The following is a 19,282-nucleotide window of genomic DNA, read 5'->3' as shown; positions in this document are numbered from 1 at the left end:
AACAAAAACTACAGAAAAAATAAGCATACTTTTATCCGAAAAGTATAAGGATTGTATTTAGAAAACACAAAAATCACTTTGATTGAAAATCTATTGGGCGCCTACTTTATGTTTGATCCACAATTTCAACCCACAACAGAGGCACATGAACTGCAGTACTTGACAGGAAACATAACCAAGTTTACTAACCTTGATAGACAACTGTGAAAAGTGTCCAAGATCAGCAAACATTGCTTCTGAACCATAATTAAAATTAAACACAAAAAAATAAGAACACTTTGTCTATTGGGCAAAGGGCAAGAGGACACAGTTTTACTTTGCTCTTTTTCTGTTATACACAACAAAATGCCACCCAATGACATCCAACCTCCCCTTTGGATCTTCTTCAAAAACTTGTACGTGTAGTAAGGAGAGAGTTCTTTGTAAACATGAGGATTCCAATACATGATATTGTATACACCGATAGGGCTGATGCATACAAGCCATGCTATCACAATAGGAGCAACAAAGAATCCTAATTGATGGGTCCCATAATATTGGAGCGCAAACAAGAATACCAATATGATACAAGCAACTGGGACTTCAACATCTGCAGAATAAAGGAACAAATGGAAACAGAACATCAAATTTGCAATCTATTATCTATAAATAGAGTAAATCACGAAGAGTCCAACAAGCACTTTCCTGAATCCTTCAACCAATAATTTTCAACTTGCTAGTGAAATGATTTTACCGAGGGAAAAAAAAATTCTGCAGTTTCGAAACATATTGCCTGGTCAACTGCAGATTAGAAAGTAAACAAACCGAGGATCTAGTATACCCAAGGTCCTAAGCTCAATTTATTCAAATAACTTAGTTTGTCTTTCCAGCCAATAAATATGAAATGTGATCAAGACGTTGCCTCAAAGCAGTAAAATGAAGTGTAAGAATCTGAAGATCCAAAACAAAGTCTCTAACTGACCCCAAAAAAAAAAAAATTTGATCTTCCAAATTAACATGATGATTATGTAATTCTATAGCGCTGCTAATTGTCAACTGCCAGACCATAGACTAGTTCTTAGTCCATGGAAAACCAAAAGACCATAGCAGGCTTCAGTGGAGCCATCTTTATTGCCAAGGAAACATGCAATGGTCAGGAATGGTCTTGTGATATAGCCAAAGAACGCTCACTGTCTTTTCTATTTAAGCATTCTTTCCATAAACCAAAGTTTTCCACTAAGAACATGTAGTGTAAGATAGAAAAACCTTTTCTAAATATGTACATACCCAAAAAGCGTTCTTTTCTAAAACCATTGTTGATTTAGCGCCACCAAGTGAGCGTTAATTATTTTGCTGGAGAGTGATTTAACTGTGATTAAAGTTAAGAATTTTGCCTTGGTTATATCTACAAGGACCAACAATAAAGCATATTTCTGACAATTTGGTACTATCTCTTTGTCCACCAAATGCACATCCACATAAAAAACATCGTAAAGATCAAACAAGTCCAACTTTTTTTCCTTATTGGCTCAAACAAGTCCAACTCCAGAATACATAATAGTTAACTCAAGATTTTGATACCCATCTATGATTTGCATCACCCCCTAAGTCACATATTGGACGTGTGAGTGATCGTGAGCAAAAGTGTGAAAGCGCCTTTCGAGAACATCCTAAACTATTAAAATTCGATCGAGAGAGAGAGAGAGAGAGAGAGAGAGAGATATGGCCAAAGAGTCGTATTCGAAGGATTACGTGACCTAAATCACAGCACGCGATCTTTATAGCAAATGCCAAAGAAGTCATCTGAAGACATTTCAAGCAACCAAGATAAACCGACCATAAAATATCCAGGCATTCAATTTTCCAACATTACCTATGCCCAGCTTTAGCCCATATACCCAGATTTCAATCCTTGAAGGTGAAGTTATTGAGATTTTGAAAAAATCAATTACTGATACGTAGAGAAGAGTATTCCACACCTAAATTTGGCAGGGTTGGTAAGACAATTTCAATCCCCTCATCTAGAATATCCATGAGCGATCGGAAAAACCTTTGCGATTTATATTCTCTTGGATAATAAGCGGCTAGATTACTTTCAAGAACAATAGACATTACAATGAAGCTTGATAAAGGACTCGACTCCCATAAAGTTTTGATCAGTCTAGATTAAGTTCGTTGTGGGCCCACCAAAGACCCACAGTAACAATCTGAATCATTCATCTTGTGACCCTACTCGAGAAGGTTATCCATGCCAAAACTTCGTTTAATCGGACATCATTGATGGATATATGAACACAACATAAAATTGCAGACATAAAAACACACCTGAGCAAGCTGACCTACACAAGTGAATAATATTCACCTACCCTAGAAAGCACAGTATGATTGAACCTGTTGTGCAAATGAAAACAACCATCTTTCAAACATTATGTCTGAATCTCATACGGTTAAACCAGACGGTGAATGATTTGACAAATAGCTAAGAGTCTTACATTGGTACTGCTCTTTTGACATGGCAAAAAGCTAGGAAATAGGTGACATTGCCGGGAATTAGGAAACACTGCAATACACCCAAAACCAAATAATTCTCAGTTATCAACATCCCAGCATTCAATCTATTGAAGAAAAAGAAAACCAATAATACTATAATCTCCCATAACCAGATATTGCAGGTGTAAATACTCCATCTCCAAAGACCATACAAGTTCCTATCAAAGCCAAAACAAGCAATACCCTTTGCAACACTCTATGTTCCTCTAATTTTGATTTTAGGCTCGAACGGGGCTTTTATCTCCATTTTCTTGTACTCTGGTAGCTGCTCATCAGCTAGCTGGCAATTCGGTAAAGTACTAACCCGGGCATGGCGGCATAGCAAAGAATACAAAGAAAAGGTTCCCCCCTTCACCATTATCATCAGCTCAAATGATGAATAACTGTAGTTTCCCAATCTATGTGATCTTACAAAAAGCATGAATATTAGGAGTTTCAATTAATGCGATCCGCTTTAATTTTAAATCAAACAATACACATGCAGCCTCTAATAACAACTCCACATCCAAGCGCCTGTAAATATCCAGGCCCGTCGCATGCGATCAGCTTTAATTCCTAGCTTTGACAGTTGTTTTAGTTCGAAGTTATTGGAGTTCTTGTTAATGCCATTGCACTCACAACATCTAGAGTTTGTGCAAACATTAACAATATAAAGGAAGATGCAAACATTACCAATAAATGAGAATTGAAGATGAAAACAAAAAAGAGTTTTACAGATTTGCAAGTTAATAATCAAAGTGAGAAAAAACAGAGGAAATATAGGACTTCACAGATTTCCAAGTTTAAAATCGACTGTATATGAAACCCCAGAATAGAGGACATCAATGAATTAGGCAACGGACAACAAAAGCATACCTCCTTCAAAAAGGTGATTGACTCTATGATTTGAATCGCCAGCGCCGAAGCTGGACTTCTCTCTCTCTCTCTCTCTCTCTCTCTCTCTCTCTCTCTCTCTCTCTCTGTCTCTCTCTCTCTCTCTCTCAACTTTATTATACTCTCAATCTAAGAGAACAAAGGCATATCAATTATCAAAGAGAACATTTTATCTTCTCTTTCCCCTGTTTTCTCCGCCAGCACAGTGATTATTTTTAGGCACAAAAAAACAATTTGCATTCTCATCTAAATATGCAAAATGGATATCATCAAGAGCAAAATTGTGTTCAAATGTAAGACTTACTAATATTAACCAGTGACCAATAACATGATTATTAAGAAACACTTGAAGGTTGCCATCAATCGCCCGAAGACATAGACACCCAAAGGTGCTTACACAACCTTTTCAAGAGGATTATGCCGACATACAGTCAAAATTGACCCCAATGACCTTAGTAAACAGATCTGCAGCATCAAATATCCTATTAACAAGCTAACAATTGGAAAGCCCCCATTCCTCTACTAGCATCAAAAGACTTATGCAAATGACCATATCTAGGTCTGAAAAGATATACTCCCTCCATTCTATAATTTTAGTTGCTTTTAGGAGACACCAACATTACACTCAAGAAAAGGACAGCTTTCCAACATTGCCCTTTATTTTAAAATTAGGAGTCATGCCAACACTTCAAAAGAGAAGACAAAAAGGGAAATTTATCAACTTTTTCTCTTTGAATTTTCAAAATGGACATCTATTATGGGGCATCAAGTAACTTAGTTGGTGATTTTATTTTACTTCAATACATTGTTGATTGTTCAGGACACGGTTCCACATCGGAATGGACTTTTTGTTCTAGCTCAGTACATGGACCGAGGTAATACTACCTTGCTAGAATAGTCATTGGTCTGTATAGGTCATTCGGATCATCCTTCATGTTATTATTCTTGGTGTCCTAAATTTCTTGTTCTTCATGATTCTCAAGTTTTTTTTTATTCGGTAAGTATTAAAATCTATAGCAAAGGCATAAAGGGGATGCCAAGAACAATAGCCCTAAAAATCACTAAATGTTGAAAGAAGCATGTCAAGGAAATGGACCTATACACCACTCTAAATAACAAAACTATCTACCATGCCATGAAATCAATCAAGAGTTGGGTTGTTCTCCCTTGATCACGGTTTTATTTGAGTCTTACGTTATTGAAGTCCAAGTTGTTTCTCATCCTTCTCAACGTTCTCTTTTGGGTCACTTGATTGTAGACATGTAATTTAACAGCCCAACATGTCCTCTAATAGAAGATGGCTATTTTTGATCAATCATCTTATGAAGCTTCAAAACATAATATTTTTTTCCTCATCACAGAGCAGTTGTCTAACTCTTGCACTTTTTAAAAACACTTCTACTCTTTTGCACTTTTGAGTTGATCTTCAGCAAGGACCAAAATCCATGTTCAACAGAATCAACAAATGCGCCCCGTGTCAAATTGAGTTGATAAATAGATTGCCTGATGCAATGTAAGTAGTTCAATGGGTCAAAATTCCAGCTTTTCTACTCATTTAGCCTTCTTAATACTTTTAATCGGTGATAGGAGAATCTGGTGTGGATCCTAAATGCTTATGATCAAGTTTTAATTACTTCTCGTTACCATGTTTTGGTTTTCATTTTATTACGTTTTTCATTCCCTTTCCTTTTGTGTTCCTTTGCAATATGGAGAATGGATTTGGCTACCAATAAACTGGTAGGAAACCTTTGGAAGAAATAGAGAATTATTTATAAATTGTTGAATCTTAAAGCAACGTACAATCTAATACCAGTATATTGGCTCATTTTTGTTCTATTTTTCTACACTCCATTTGTCTTGTAATTGAAAATTTTTGGACACCTTTTTAATGCCTCCAAAATGAGCATGCATATGTTTGTATTATTGCGCAATCAAGCAAGTTAAAGATAAAGAAATCGACCAAAAGAAAAGTCAAAGTATAAAAGTCCATACTTCAAGAAAATCAGTCACAAATAAGAAACAGATCTGCCATTTTTAGGAAAACCTAACTCCTGGGGAACGGGATAGGGCAGAACAGTACTGATGCGCCAGGCATAACTCTATTCACATAAAGAAATCAAAACAACTACAAACAAATTCAAGGAAGTCATATGCCGTGGTAGCTTTGGAGTCCGGAATTAATGGTTGATAACTTTCATCGAACAGTTGGAATGCTTGAAAAATACATAAGTAACACTAAGTATAAACCAAAATGGCTCTAGTGAATAGGCACCCTATAAAGAGGGAGAGAAGTTACCTAGAATGTCACAGACGCAAACCTAGATTTAGCCCGAAACTCTCTTCACAATCGCAATATTCACTTCAAAATCAAGATTATCAATTTCATAAATTAAACAATAATCAACAAAAACCCATGTACCCATATTACTCATCCAAAAATTAACTAACTAAATCAGATCTTAGCTCACGAAAAACAAACACGAAAGAGATTTATAGAAATTTCTAACCTCTTTTGACGATGTCATATGTTTCCTCTGTTGTCGCCTTGGCTGCTGCAACCTAAAACATTTAAAGAACCCATCACAAGTACATATAAATTGCATCAAAATATCAACAGCAAAGAAAGTCCAATCAAATAAAAATCACGTATCAAAATCAACTACAAAACCCTCTTCTTTAAATTAAAGTAACCTTCAAAGTTATTTCGTCAAACACCAAATTCACAACTACACACATACTTCTATATAGGCAATAATCACATCACCTTGGAGTCCAAACCAATGTTACCAGAGAACGGCTTCAAGAGCTCTTCAATCACAACAAACTTGATGGAAATCAAGACAAGAAGCAACCACAAGCAAAGAAAATAGATCCCATGGACTGTCCCATAAGCCAAACGCCGGTGAGCTCTGGACAAGAGAACAAAATCACCGGCAAGCTAGGTACTGGTGAGCCCTCAATTCCAGAAATCACGGTATCGGTTATCGATCAGTAAGACTAAGAACACCTTTATCTTGAAAAAGACGTGAAATTTTTCTTGTTGCAAATGTCTTTCAATTGTGTACTTATAAATATGATTTTTTAAGGGTTCATGTTCTCAACAAAATCTAGAAGATCCTCTCCCAAACATGCCATGGACATTATTATTCCTGAAAGAAGTGCACAGATAGTCATATCATTAACAAAACCAAGCACAAATCATGAAAGTGGAGCAATAAACCTTAACTGATCAAAAATTATCTCAGATAACCGTTGCCACCCTAACAAATGAACAAAACTCCAAATCGTGCCGTCAAAAAAACCCACATAGTAACAATTTCAACATGGAATGGTCAAAAATGGTTTTTAATAGACAGGAAGAGCTAAATGCTAGGGAAGCAATAGCACATATCCATTATTCAATAGTTGGACAGATTAAACTAACCATTGATTTATTCATACAATCATTCATATGCACAAAGCAAAACCTTTTATCACATGCTAACGTGAAATTCAAAATGATCTGATCCATTAAGTATTGATTTTAAATTCTATATTTACTCAGCTTTGTCCTGTATATATATTTGTGTCTATACGACCTCCAACTTCCTCTTCTTAACCCTATACTCTCTAAGGTCACTTTGTCCTAACATCGCCTTCAGAATTGATTCGTTAGAACATCACAAGATGTGTCACAATGGCGGCTTCCTTAGCCTGGAAAAAAAAATCATTTCAGAAGCCATTTAGATTCTAGGAGACCAAAACTTTCACTGTTTGACCAAGAAAAACAAAAACAAAATAATTATACAGTTTAATGATGTAACATAGGCCGCAGATAGTAAGTAGGTAATACTGAATCTCAATCACTGACTCCCAGATTCTTTGCCAAGTACTAATTACTTCTGCAGTTGGCTCAAAGACCATCCCTCCATTTATATTATCAGCTTTAGGCCCCATATCTTTTACGAGTTTGACAGATTCAGAAAATCGATTAAGCAGGTTTATCAAGGTAATCACCTCATTTTTTTGCAAATGCAGGTGTAAAGACCGCCAAAAGTTTGAGAACAAAGAGACATGAACTTATTATTCCAAATAAAAAAAGAAACCATTATAGGGATACAGAAGCTTGAATTCTGATGAGGTTGGTTTTGACCATTGACAGAGAAGAGAATCTTTGTGCAGTGCCGAGACCAAGAACCTGAAGCTTTTCCCAGAGGCAACACGTTTCACATCCCACACAATCCATTAGGGCGGTGCAAAATGAAGACATACTCACGAGAAAAGCAACAAAAAATATACTCCTAATAATTAATTGGTAGATGGAAAGAATATAACATAATCTTGAATAGTATAGCAGGCCAAGTAACAGAAATATCAATAATTCCTTAGTTAATAGATATAAGCAGCAGATAACATAACTACAGCATTGAAGAAACACATAATCATCAGAATTTACTACCCTGAGCATCTTGTCCAAAGCAACGAGACGAAAGTGTATTTTATCAGAGAGAACCCTAATATTTTAAAATTGCTTTTGAATCTGCTGCTTTAGCTCAGGTCCGCTTTGGCCTTGCCACAGTTTAGCTTCATCAAATGGAAGTGAACATACAGCTTGCAGTTTGGGGTTGTAAAGTAACTAACGTATCAAAGACTGTCTGGTTGATCTTCTTGGTCGTGCAAACCACACTTCTATGATCATCCGCTCCCCCGTCCCCACCCCCGCTTCCGCTCCCGTCCCCTCTCCCGTCCCCGCTCCCGTTTCGTGTAACTAAGTTTCAAATATAATGCCAAATTTGGGGATATAATAAATACGTTGAAACGTAAGTACTAAATGACCATAGTTAGATACTTTCGGTTGGAATTTGAAAATATCTCGCCCCAATAACACACAGAAAGTTAATAATATGCATAAGTTAACTTTCATTGTGTCCACTTCCTTCATGTCGAATGATGACCTTATCTCCTTGTTTGGAATCAATATGATTCTCATGCGCCTTTTCCTTTCCTTTTCCCTTTTGCTCTTTATGTTTCTCCACCCATCCTCTATCTTGTTCTCTTTCTTTCTCCCTTTGTGGTTTTTCCTTCTCATTTGTGTGTGCATATTCTTTTTCATGTTCACGGTCAGGTTCATTAGTATCTTTGGCAATGTCTCTCTATCTGAAGGTTTTCCTTTTTCTCTTTTGTTATCTTCCTCAGTTCATAAACATCCTTTGTTATAAAAGATCCTAAGGTTGGAGGAATAAGAAATCGTCTTCCGTTTCTGTATCAGAAAACCTTAACAAACCTTAATCAATTGACAATTCTCAAATTGCAATTTTAAGAGAAAAATTAGAAGTGGTAATCTACTTACACAGCTCAAGTATGCTTCCAGCTCAAGATACAAGATTCATTTTTGCACAAATGTAACAAGAGCACCAGGTGGAACTAAGTTTCCATCAACTATGCTTTTGTTAATCCCTGCCTTGTATCCTAATGCAAAAGCTGCATGAGTAAAACCCTGCAAGAAATTGAGAACCATCAGATCAATGACAAAGGAGTCTTTTAGAACATGATGCACGGAGACACAGACCTACATAAAGTCCATAAATCTGGCTTCCAACCCACACTCAAATTAAAACCTTGAAAGAAGCACCATTAGCATATACCAATCTCTGACCAATATATGACACAGTATAAAAGGCAGAAGGTCAAGCATCTGAAAACAAAGATTGATTCCTGCCTAATTTAATTAAGCAAGAGCTAAAATGGGAAAACCCATAAACAAAATTACATCAGCAAATAGTTACAACCACAACTATGCATGAGGCTTGTGCCAAAATCAGAGACATGAGCCACGTCTCTGAATCAAACAAGACATTCTTGTTTGATATGTCCCGATGGATGATTGGAGGCGAACAACCATGGTGCATATAAGAGAAAGCATCTGCCACCACTTTAACAACATTCACTCGCTTAATCCAATCAAACTCTAATGCTTGTTCCTCTGAGCACAGTATATTTTCCAAGCTTCCTCTTGCAAAAATTCATAAACCAAAAACGAGTGCCTCAGATGTGAGCAATACCCATAAAGCTTTACGATGTTGCGATGTCGTATTTTGGTTAATGCATTGATCTCACTCGTGAAGCTTTTGGGATCAACCAATTCACCATCGAATGATGTATGAAGTTTCTTCACAATAACTACTTGACCATTGGGCAAAGAAGCTCTATAAACAGAACCATATCCTCCTTCACTAACACAGCGTTTGGCACTAAAGTCCTCAGTCACTTCAATGATGTTTTCATACAGAAGAAAACATAGGCCACCTGGATTGAACATCCTTACATACCAATACCCCAAACAAAATGCATATGAAAGGTCACAAACAACAGCCTGCATTTTGTGGATTCAATCCCAAACTTTATAGAAAAGGAATTATCAAACAAATGGATATAAAAAATGCTACCTTGCTTCTGGTAGTGAGGATTGAAGTGAGGGTTGTATGTGACTTCTTTCTCGACGACCCATCACTAGCTTTTTTTATCATTCTTGATCTTGATCTTGATCTTGATCTCTTCTAATGTATCAGGGCTTATCTCAATCACAATTTTGGGATCTAGTTTCACAGTCACTTTTTTCTGAGCCACTTTTGGTACAGTCACAGCAGTAGCTCCGTTCCCTCCTCCATCGGCAACGATGACTGCTCAAACTTGAAGGAGGCTTGTAATCTTACTCCAACCAGAACACACCCAAGCCAACAATACTTAGATACACAGATTCACACCTATAATTAAGCAAACAAATCGACTACTAAACCATGGAATTGGCTACTATATTTGTAGTTATATGCCCGATGATTCTTGCCTAGGAATTAAAACACGGTCTTTTGAGCTTATGAAAATTCAGGAGAAATATTTGTTCATGACATTTCTAAAAAGCATTTCTAGCTTAAATAGAAGACAAACGGATGAAAAGCATATATGGCTGATAATGATCGGTAATATCCGTCGCTTAATAAAAATAATGGAATTGGCATAAGAACCATACTGCAACCTGTGAGTATCCAATTTCGCACGCCAATTCATCGTCCTCTAAAATTGAAAAATAGGTGCAACTTCTCAGTGGGACATTCATATATCTTCGAGTCAAGGATAAGAACTCGGATTTGCTTATTAGCTTAAAAAAGATAGAAGAATTCAGATTTGGTGACATAAAACATACCTCCAGAGAGTCTTGGTCTTTCTCCATAGTGAACATAATTGTGCTTCAAAACCCATATACTTCGTCTCGATAGCGCCAGTTCTTGACAGTTTTTACCATTTCATAGCAATATCAGATACCATCTCCTGATAATTTCAAGGGCAAAAACCAATTCAGTTAAATGTCATCTTTCCACAACACAAATAAGGTGGACATTGCACATTAAAGGCTTCTTTGAAACACAATAGGCCCCAAAGCTATTGCAAAACCAAATAAGCTCAAAGTTTCTATGTGAATTAAGAATCAGTTAACAGGAATCTATCACCATGAATATAACAAATCAATCAATTATTTTCTCCCAAAAACAAAATGCAACATAGGACATAAAATGCATACAAATGAGCTTTCACATAACGTTGGTAATATGTAACATAAACTTTCATTTCCTTGATATCGAATAACCAAAGCAAACCAAGCCTCTACTTCCAATCAATTAAAACTACACATCTAAAGTCAATACCGGTATATCTCTCTAAGTGTTACCCACTACCTTAACCATATCACTCTTCCAAACTATATTGTCAGCCTATCCATAATAACATGTCCAAATTGCCGTAATACATTTTTCCACATCTTATCTTCTATTGGTACTGCACCTATTATTCCAAGAAGGTGTTTGTTTCTAATTCTACCAATCAATTGTTTTCTCCCATAAACAAAATGCAACATAGGATATAAAATGCATACAAATGAGCTTTGACATAATGTCATTAATATGCAACAAAAAAACTTACCTTTCCATGAAATCCAATAACCAAACCAAACCGAGCCTTAACTCCCAATCGATTAAAACTACCCCTCTAACTGAAGATTGATTAGGTGTTTTAGCATACATTATGTATGGAACAAATTCAAATGTGGGTAAGCAAAACTAACTTGTGAAGTCATGAAAATAGAAGCTAGAGGAAAACTAACCTTTGCCCAGAAAATATTAATGAATAAGGTACAAACTGATAAAAACAAGTCCTCAGAGTAAGTAACTGAATGAGAGCAGTTATACGAAGAGGATATTTCATAAGAACCGCAAAAAGAGTTCTTGTATAGCCGGAACAGCTGTAGCAAGTGATTCCAGCACACAAAATTCTGAACTCATATGTTGTGTTTCAGTAATGCAAAACAATGTGTTATGCTTATTTTTAAGACCTAAAAAGGCTAGTGACAATGAGAAAGCATCCTCTTATCTTCATCAAGCATTGAAATAGCTACTATGCAGAGAACTTCACAATAATACCTTAAGGTTTCAATGTGTGTCAAACGAGCTTTTGGCTTGCCCCTCCAAGAAAGCCAACTTTTCCAATTGAAGTTCCCATATTAATCACCTAAATGGATAGTCCAGTACAATTAAAAAAGTGAGAAAACTCATCATAATACAAGAATACCATAGTTTGAAACTAAAGTTCCAGCAGCAAATTAAGTTTAAAACAGGACTACACAAGAGCTCTAAAGGGTAATCAGGCTGTTCAAATGGTGCACACATACAAGATAACAAAGTAATTCGAACAAGGGCAAAACTGTATCCCCTACTCATAATATGAATGTCACCAGTAGCCTTTACATGAACGTCAAATAACCCATACGAAGCAAGTTGCTAATATACCTAAAGAAAACAGAGAAAATAACATAAAACTCACAATAGACAAGTGTTACACCAAGTAAATCCTCAGTAGTTTTAAAATTCTCACAATCTAAATCCTCGGCAACTGGGACACGACTGGGTTGGAGACATTTTAGACCAAACCTTTGAATACAGCTTCATTGAATGGAAATGTATCTTCTGTTAGCTCCCTCCTAAACTTTCTAAGCAACCAAATAGACCAATATCCTTCACTTATTCTTTGGAAATTAATATCTGCAACCATAGTTGTCAATGGCGAAAGGCACCAAAGCACAAAGTTCTGTTTGGCTTGAGGCAACAGGCGCAAGGCCCCCTATGCGAAAAAGTAATTATTTCTAAAAATAATTGTGTTATGTGCATTTTTTTTGGGAAAAATCTCACTTTTTTGCACTTTTTGCTTGCAATTTTCAAGTCACCTCACCTTGGGCCTAGGCGCGCGCCTTTGCCAACTATGTCTGCAACTAACTTAAATTGCCTAAAGAATGCATCATGCTGCTAAAATAGAGTCAAAAGTTAAAAACTCTCAGGAAAAAATATATCATCCAAATAGACATAACCATAGAAATTGAAAATAGTCATTCATGAGAGAGATACTAACATCAAACATGTGGTCAAGAAAAGGGATCCCAGTGCTGCTATCAGCTATGCCCGAACCATCCAAGTTTATTCTCATTGCTACATTGGTCTCTTTTGTAACCCTTTTCACCTCTCCAATCCAAGCACCTACATAAAAAAAAAACAATAAACTGAAAATCTAGAAAAAAAACCCAAAGGCTCCATCTAGATAGATGTAGATTTCAAACATATGGACCCGATGTTCAAATCCAACAAAGACATAGAAGTCTAGTTATTAATTGTGTATAACTACAATCGTTTCATCAGTTCATGAAGTCACTCGAACTGAATTGATATTTCAAGTTCATCGTGACTAAGCTCTCAAAGTATATTCTTATGTATACAACCAAATCTTGACTAGAACTATTGTTGTTGAATACTAAAACCAAGACCATATCGAACCCACGGCTATAGAACAGAGACCAACCATGTCATTAATGTATCTTTTGGCTCATGTTTGTGCCAAGATTTGAGTTTGTCCATCGGAGTGCTTCATAGCAAATGAAGTTTGTACTCAAATTGGAGTAAAACTATAAGGACTGGAAATACTCTAACCACAAAATTGTTATTTCAAAGTCATCATGACTAAGCTCTTAAACAAAGTTCTTAAGCACACTACAAAATCTAAATTGAGAATGAACAAAATTATTATTGTTTACTATTATTGTTAAGATGCATATCTTCGATTCTATTAGAAGAATGAAATCTTGGTCAAGAATTTAGAATAAATGATTTAGAAGCACAACTTTAGGATCACCTAATTAAACTTTAGCCCTATAATCAATTTAGTGGTGGCATATGATGTCATAGATTTAGTTGTGCCTCCAAAGTCCTCTCCTCCACATTGGAGGCGAAGGACGGGCCTTTTATTATCATCATTGCAACCTAAATTTCTCAAACCACAAATTTAGAAAATAATGTCTCTATATTAACAAACACAGTTCAAAAAATAAGATAAGTAAAGAAACAATATCAACAAAAACTAGATTTGAGGTGACAAACACTAACTACAAGAACCCACAAGGCTAGAGTTCCAATTTTCGAAACTGGTGAGAGCGAGGCTGTAGTTGCAATTTTCAAAACTGGTGAGAGTGAATTTATCCAGCTTTAGAAGTTTAATCTTGATCAAAATATGAAACCAGACTTATTTCAATTCATATAGCTTTTGGTGTAGGAAAAAACTTGAGGACTCGAATTATGAACCTAAACCTTTGGAAGTGTACCAAAAGATTGGACTCAAGCTAACATCCTGTGATTTTACATTTTACCATTCCCTTGTCCTGTGATAGCAGTATAAAAAGTGGAAACTCTTATTAGCTTACATAATTAGATACATAACCACTTGGGGCTCGCTCAAATGACAAGGACATGGAACACCTCATAGAGTTCTATGGTCCGAATCTCAAGGGTGGACCATTGATGAATTTACTCTCTCTTCCTAGAGGTTGCTACCTTAAGGTAGCCCTAGTCATTATCTGGTAAGGATAATATATGTAGGAAAGTATGACTACATATACCAAGAGATTATAGGCAGAACAAAGTGAGGTGCAAATAGGATCGTTACGAAGACTATATTACCCATTTAAATCTACCTAAACTCCACTAAAGGTCAGTGTTCTACAAGTTGACCTAAGTGGAGCCCCAACTCCTAAATTTTAGGGGGACCCCCAACGCAAGGATTTTACGGTCTATGAGGTAATTAAGTATTCTTACATTTAAATCCACCTAAACTCCACTATAGGTCAGTGTTCTAGAAGTTGACCTAAGTGGAGCCCCAATGCCTAGATTTTAGGGTCTATGAGGTAATTAGGTATTCTTACATTAGTCTGCATCACCAATTAATCATGTAGGCGGCGATTTTCTAAAAGTATCGAGGGTCAAATGTGTAACAATATTACGTGTTCTTCAAAATATATATATATTCATAACACATGTCAAAGCCCTTATTCAGCTAACAAAATATATAAATGACACATAAAAAAAATAGAAAAACCAACTAAAGTTTAAGCGCCAACTAGTCGGCCCATGGCGCTAGGTGCCCCTCTTTCGCCCAAGTAGCACCTAGCGATTTATAGAACATTTCAATTGGTTGAGCTTTACCGAAAATTTTGAGTAGTTCACGAACAACGTTTGTTTAGTAGTTGATTACGAATGGCTATGCCGGTTGATATAGAAACACCTTTTTTAAGTAGAGGAAATGCATCTTTGTTTGGCTTCCATCAGCATTAGCCTTTTGCAAACATCAAAGTTATCAGTAAGAATATCAAAAGGGAAGTTTGAACTACTAAATATGACAAAATTTATCGAAATCGACGATGGTCAAACCTAGGCTAAGATTACAAACAAAAATTTCTAGAGTTCGAGTAATCTTGCCATGATTTGAAAACATACAAAGATCGCATAACGTAATTGACTTTAAGCATGATAAAAGAAAAGCAAAAATAAATCCGACTAAAAGGACTCCCAGCATGTTGCCTACTAACCAGGATATTTGGATTTTTTTTCGGATCTTTAACCACTATAATTGTGAACTGTGCAGAACGCTCCATCTTGTTTGAATCCAAAAGAAAAGAAAAAGATATAACCAAGAAAGCAAGAAAATGGATCATCAACGAACATTGCAATTCAATAAAAATAACTTACAACCGTACTTGGAAGAAGTTTTTAGTGATTAACCACACAAAGAAATAAAGAGAGATGATTGGAGACGTCACATCCTTGAGGATAAATTAGAATATACCTGCCACAGCAAGAAGCTTACACTAGAACAGACAAAGTGCAACAGTTCGCACAAGATAACAATTAACCGACACCTCTCCTGTACCTAACCAAATGAAATCGAGCCTTAAGTCCCAATTAAATTGCAGTCCACTAACACCTCTCCGATGCCTCCTGAAGAAAAACACAAGTAAATTTTTCCAGCAACTAACTATATACATTTTTTGCCTTTTTAATAACTAATGAATTTGTAGAAAATGCATGAAGGGGATGCCCACCATTTTCAAAAAAAGGCCCACTACATCAATAGCCTAAAAACAAATCACTATAGGGAAAAAAAATTGTACTCTATATACTTCATTCCGAATGCAAAAAAAAAAAACCTGATCAAGTCAAGGAATAGATCGAGGATAGGATTATATACCCTTAACTCCCAACCATGCAAACTAAGAAAAACACTATTAAGGCTAAACATAGTTCTCTCCACCCCATCTAAATATCTTGTATTCCACTCTCTTCTAATTAGGCACATCAAAGCAAATAGGGACAAAATCTAGCACTGCCGTCGTGATCTGCCCACTGTAGCCCCAAACCACTCTTGAATAAGCTCTCTCACCACAGATGGAGAAAACAACGAGACCATAGGGAACTAAATAGAGTAGTCTAAATAAAAAATAACTCTACCCATTTGTACAATTAATGCCTTTTCCAAGCAAGTAAAAGGTAAATAAAAAATTGACACCATTACCCTAAATTCAAAAACAAAGCTATTAGAAAAAGTGAGGTGCACATAAGATCATTACGAAGACTATATTACCCATTTAAATCCACCTAAACTCCATTAAAGGTCAGTGTTCTGCAAGTTGATCTAAGTTGAGCCCCAACTCCCAGATTTTTAGGGGACCCCCAATGCAAGGATTTTTTGCTCTAGGAGGTAATTAGGTATTCTTACATTTAAATCCACCTAAACTCCACTAAAGGCAAGTGTTCTAAAGTTGACCTAAGTGGAGCCCTAATTCTTATATTTTATGGTCTAGGAGGTAATTAGGTATTCTTACATTAGTCCAGGCGGCAATTTTCTACAAGTATCTAGGGTAAAATGTGTAATAATATTATGTGTTCTTCAAACAAAATATATATACATAACACATGTCAAAGCCCTTAGTCAGCTAACAAAATATATAAATGACACATAACAAAAAATAGAAAAACGAGCTAAACTCCAAGCGCCAACTAAAAGGCCCTTGGCGCTAGGTGCCCCTCTTCCGCCCAAGTTGCACCCAGCAATTTATAGAACATTTAAATTGGTTGAGCTTTACCAGAAAATTTGAGTAGTTCACCATCAACTTTTTTTTAGTAGTTGATTATGAATGGCTGTGGCGGTTGATATAGAAACACCTTTTTTAAGTAGATGAAAACAATCTTTGTTCGGCTTCCATCAGCACCAGCCTTCTGCAAACATCAAAGTTATCAGTAAGAATATCAAAAGGGAAGTTTGAACTGCTAAATATGACAAGATTTGTTGAAATCAACGATGGTCAAACCTTGGTTAACAATACAAACAAAAATTTCTAGAGTTCAAGTAATCTTGCCATGATTTGAAAACATACAAAGATCGCATAACGTAATCGTCTTAAAGCATGATAGAAGAAAACCGAAAATAAACCTGACTAAAAGGATTCCCAGCATGTAGCCAACTAACCAGAATATTTGGATTTTTTCGGATCTTTAGCCACAGCAATTGTGAACTGTGCAAAATGCTCCATCCTGTATCAACCCAAGAGAAAAGAAAATGAGATCACCTAAAAACCAAGTAAATAGATCATCAACGACCATTGCAGTTCAATAAAAACAACATACAACCATACATGGAAGAAGTTTGTTGTGATTAACCACACAAAGAAACAAAAAGAGATGATTGCGGACAACACATCTATGAGGATAAATTAGAATATATCTGCAAGAAGCTTACAAAAGAATAGACAAAGTGCATCAGTTCGCACATGATCACAATTCACCGATACCTCTCCTGTGCCTAACCAAATAAAATTGAGCCTTAAGTCCCAATCAAATTAGTGTCAGCTAACACCTCTTCGATGCCTCCTGAAGCAAAATACAAGTAAATTTTTCCAGCCTCATACTAGAGACATTTTTTGCCTATTTGATAACCAATAAATTTGTAGAAAATGCAACAAGGGGATGCCTAGCATTTTCATAAAAAAAGGCCAAGGACAAAAAGGCCCACTACATCAATAGCCTAAAAACAAATCATAAAAGGCAAAAAAAAAAAAACCCATATCAAGGAATAGGTCGACGATCGGATTACACACCCTTAACTCCCAACCATGCAAACTAAGAAAAAGACTCTTAACGCTAAACATAGTCCCCTCCACCCCATCTAAATATCTACTATTCCAGTCACTTCTAATTAGCCACATCAAGCAAAGGGGGACCAAATCTAGCGCTACCGTCGTGGTTTGCCCACTATAGCCCCAACCATTCTTGAATAACCTCTCTCACCACAGATGGAGAAAACAACGAGACCATAGGAAACTAGATAGAGTAGTCTAAATAAAAATAACTCTACCCACTAGTATAATTAATACCTTTTCCAAGTAAGTAAAAGATAGATAACAAAATGATACCATTACCCCATATTCAGAAACAAAACTTTTAGAAAAAGTGAGATGCATAAAGGATCGTTACGAAGACTATATTACCCATTTAAATCCACTTAAACTCCACTAAAGGTCAGTTTTCTACAAGTTGACCTAAGTGGAGCCCAAACTTCTAGATTTTAGGGGGACCCCCAACGCAAGGATTTTTTGGTCTTGGAGGTAATTAGGTATTGTTACATTTAAATCCACCTAAACTCCACTAAAGGTTAGTGTTCAACAAGTTGACTTAAGTGGAGCCCCAATACCTAGATTTTAGGGTCTAGGAGGTAATTAGGTATTATTACGGTAATCCGTATCACCAATTAATCGTGTAGGCGGCGATTTTTATAAAAGTATCTAGGGTAAAATGTGTAACAATATTACGTGTTCTTCAAACAATATATATATATATATATATAGACACACACACACACACAAAACGCATGTCAAAGCCCTTATTCAGCTAACAAAATTTATAAATGACACAAAGAAAAATAAAAAAACCAACTAAACTCTAAGCGCCAACTAGTCAGCCCTAGGCGCTAGGTGCCCCTCTTCCGCCCAAGTAACACCTAGCGATTTATAGAACATTCCAAATGGTTGAGCTTTACCGAAAAATTTGAGTAGTTCACCAAAAACTTTTTTTTAGTAGTTTATTACGAATGGCTGTGGCAGTTGACATAGAAAAACCTTTTTTAAGTAGAGGAAAACAATCTTTGTTTGGCTTCAATCAACACTAGCCTTCTGCAAACATCAAAGTTATCGATAAGAATATCAAAATGGAAGTTTGAACTACTAAATATGACAAGATTTATTGAAATCGACAATGGTCAAACCTTGGTTAAGAATACAAAAAAAAAAATTCTAGAGTTCAAGTAATCTTCCCATGACTTGAAACATACAAAGATCGCATAACGTAATCGACTTTAAGCATGATAGATGGAAAGCAAAAATAAATCCGACTCAAAGGATTCCCAACATGCAGTCAACTAACCAGAATATTTGGATTTTTTCGAAACTTTAGCCACTGCAATAGTGAACTGCACAAAACGCTCC

At 36.1% G+C, this 19,282-nt stretch overlaps 2 long non-coding RNA genes and 1 pseudogene across 3 annotated transcripts; all 3 read right to left on the bottom strand.

Moving 5' to 3' along the window:
* Window positions 1-767: 767 nt before the first annotated feature.
* LOC131323521 (uncharacterized) lies at window positions 768-7,653 on the bottom strand. Its single transcript, XR_009199196.1, has 5 exons — window positions 6,167-7,653; window positions 5,910-5,961; window positions 5,699-5,761; window positions 2,640-2,936; window positions 768-2,539 (listed from the first exon to the last, which is right to left on the bottom strand). It is a non-coding gene; the product is annotated as an uncharacterized LOC131323521 (long non-coding RNA).
* A 510-nt stretch (window positions 7,654-8,163) lies between these two features.
* LOC131323788 (WD40 repeat-containing protein HOS15-like) lies at window positions 8,164-9,076 on the bottom strand (annotated as a pseudogene).
* Window positions 9,077-9,199: 123 nt separating this feature from the next.
* Window positions 9,200-13,405, bottom strand: LOC131323518 (uncharacterized). Of its 2 annotated transcripts, XR_009199195.1 has the most exons (6): window positions 12,835-13,405; window positions 12,304-12,371; window positions 11,853-11,940; window positions 10,583-10,707; window positions 9,828-10,089; window positions 9,200-9,687 (listed from the first exon to the last, which is right to left on the bottom strand). It is a non-coding gene; the product is annotated as an uncharacterized LOC131323518 (long non-coding RNA). The 2 variants fall into 2 exon arrangements; XR_009199194.1 differs by having other exon boundaries at window positions 9,828-10,707.
* Window positions 13,406-19,282: the final 5,877 nt, after the last annotated feature.

This window comes from Rhododendron vialii, chromosome 4a, assembly GCF_030253575.1.
Source record: "Rhododendron vialii isolate Sample 1 chromosome 4a, ASM3025357v1".
Taxonomy (NCBI): domain Eukaryota; kingdom Viridiplantae; phylum Streptophyta; class Magnoliopsida; order Ericales; family Ericaceae; genus Rhododendron; species Rhododendron vialii.
This window is presented reverse-complemented; position numbering and strand designations above follow the sequence as displayed.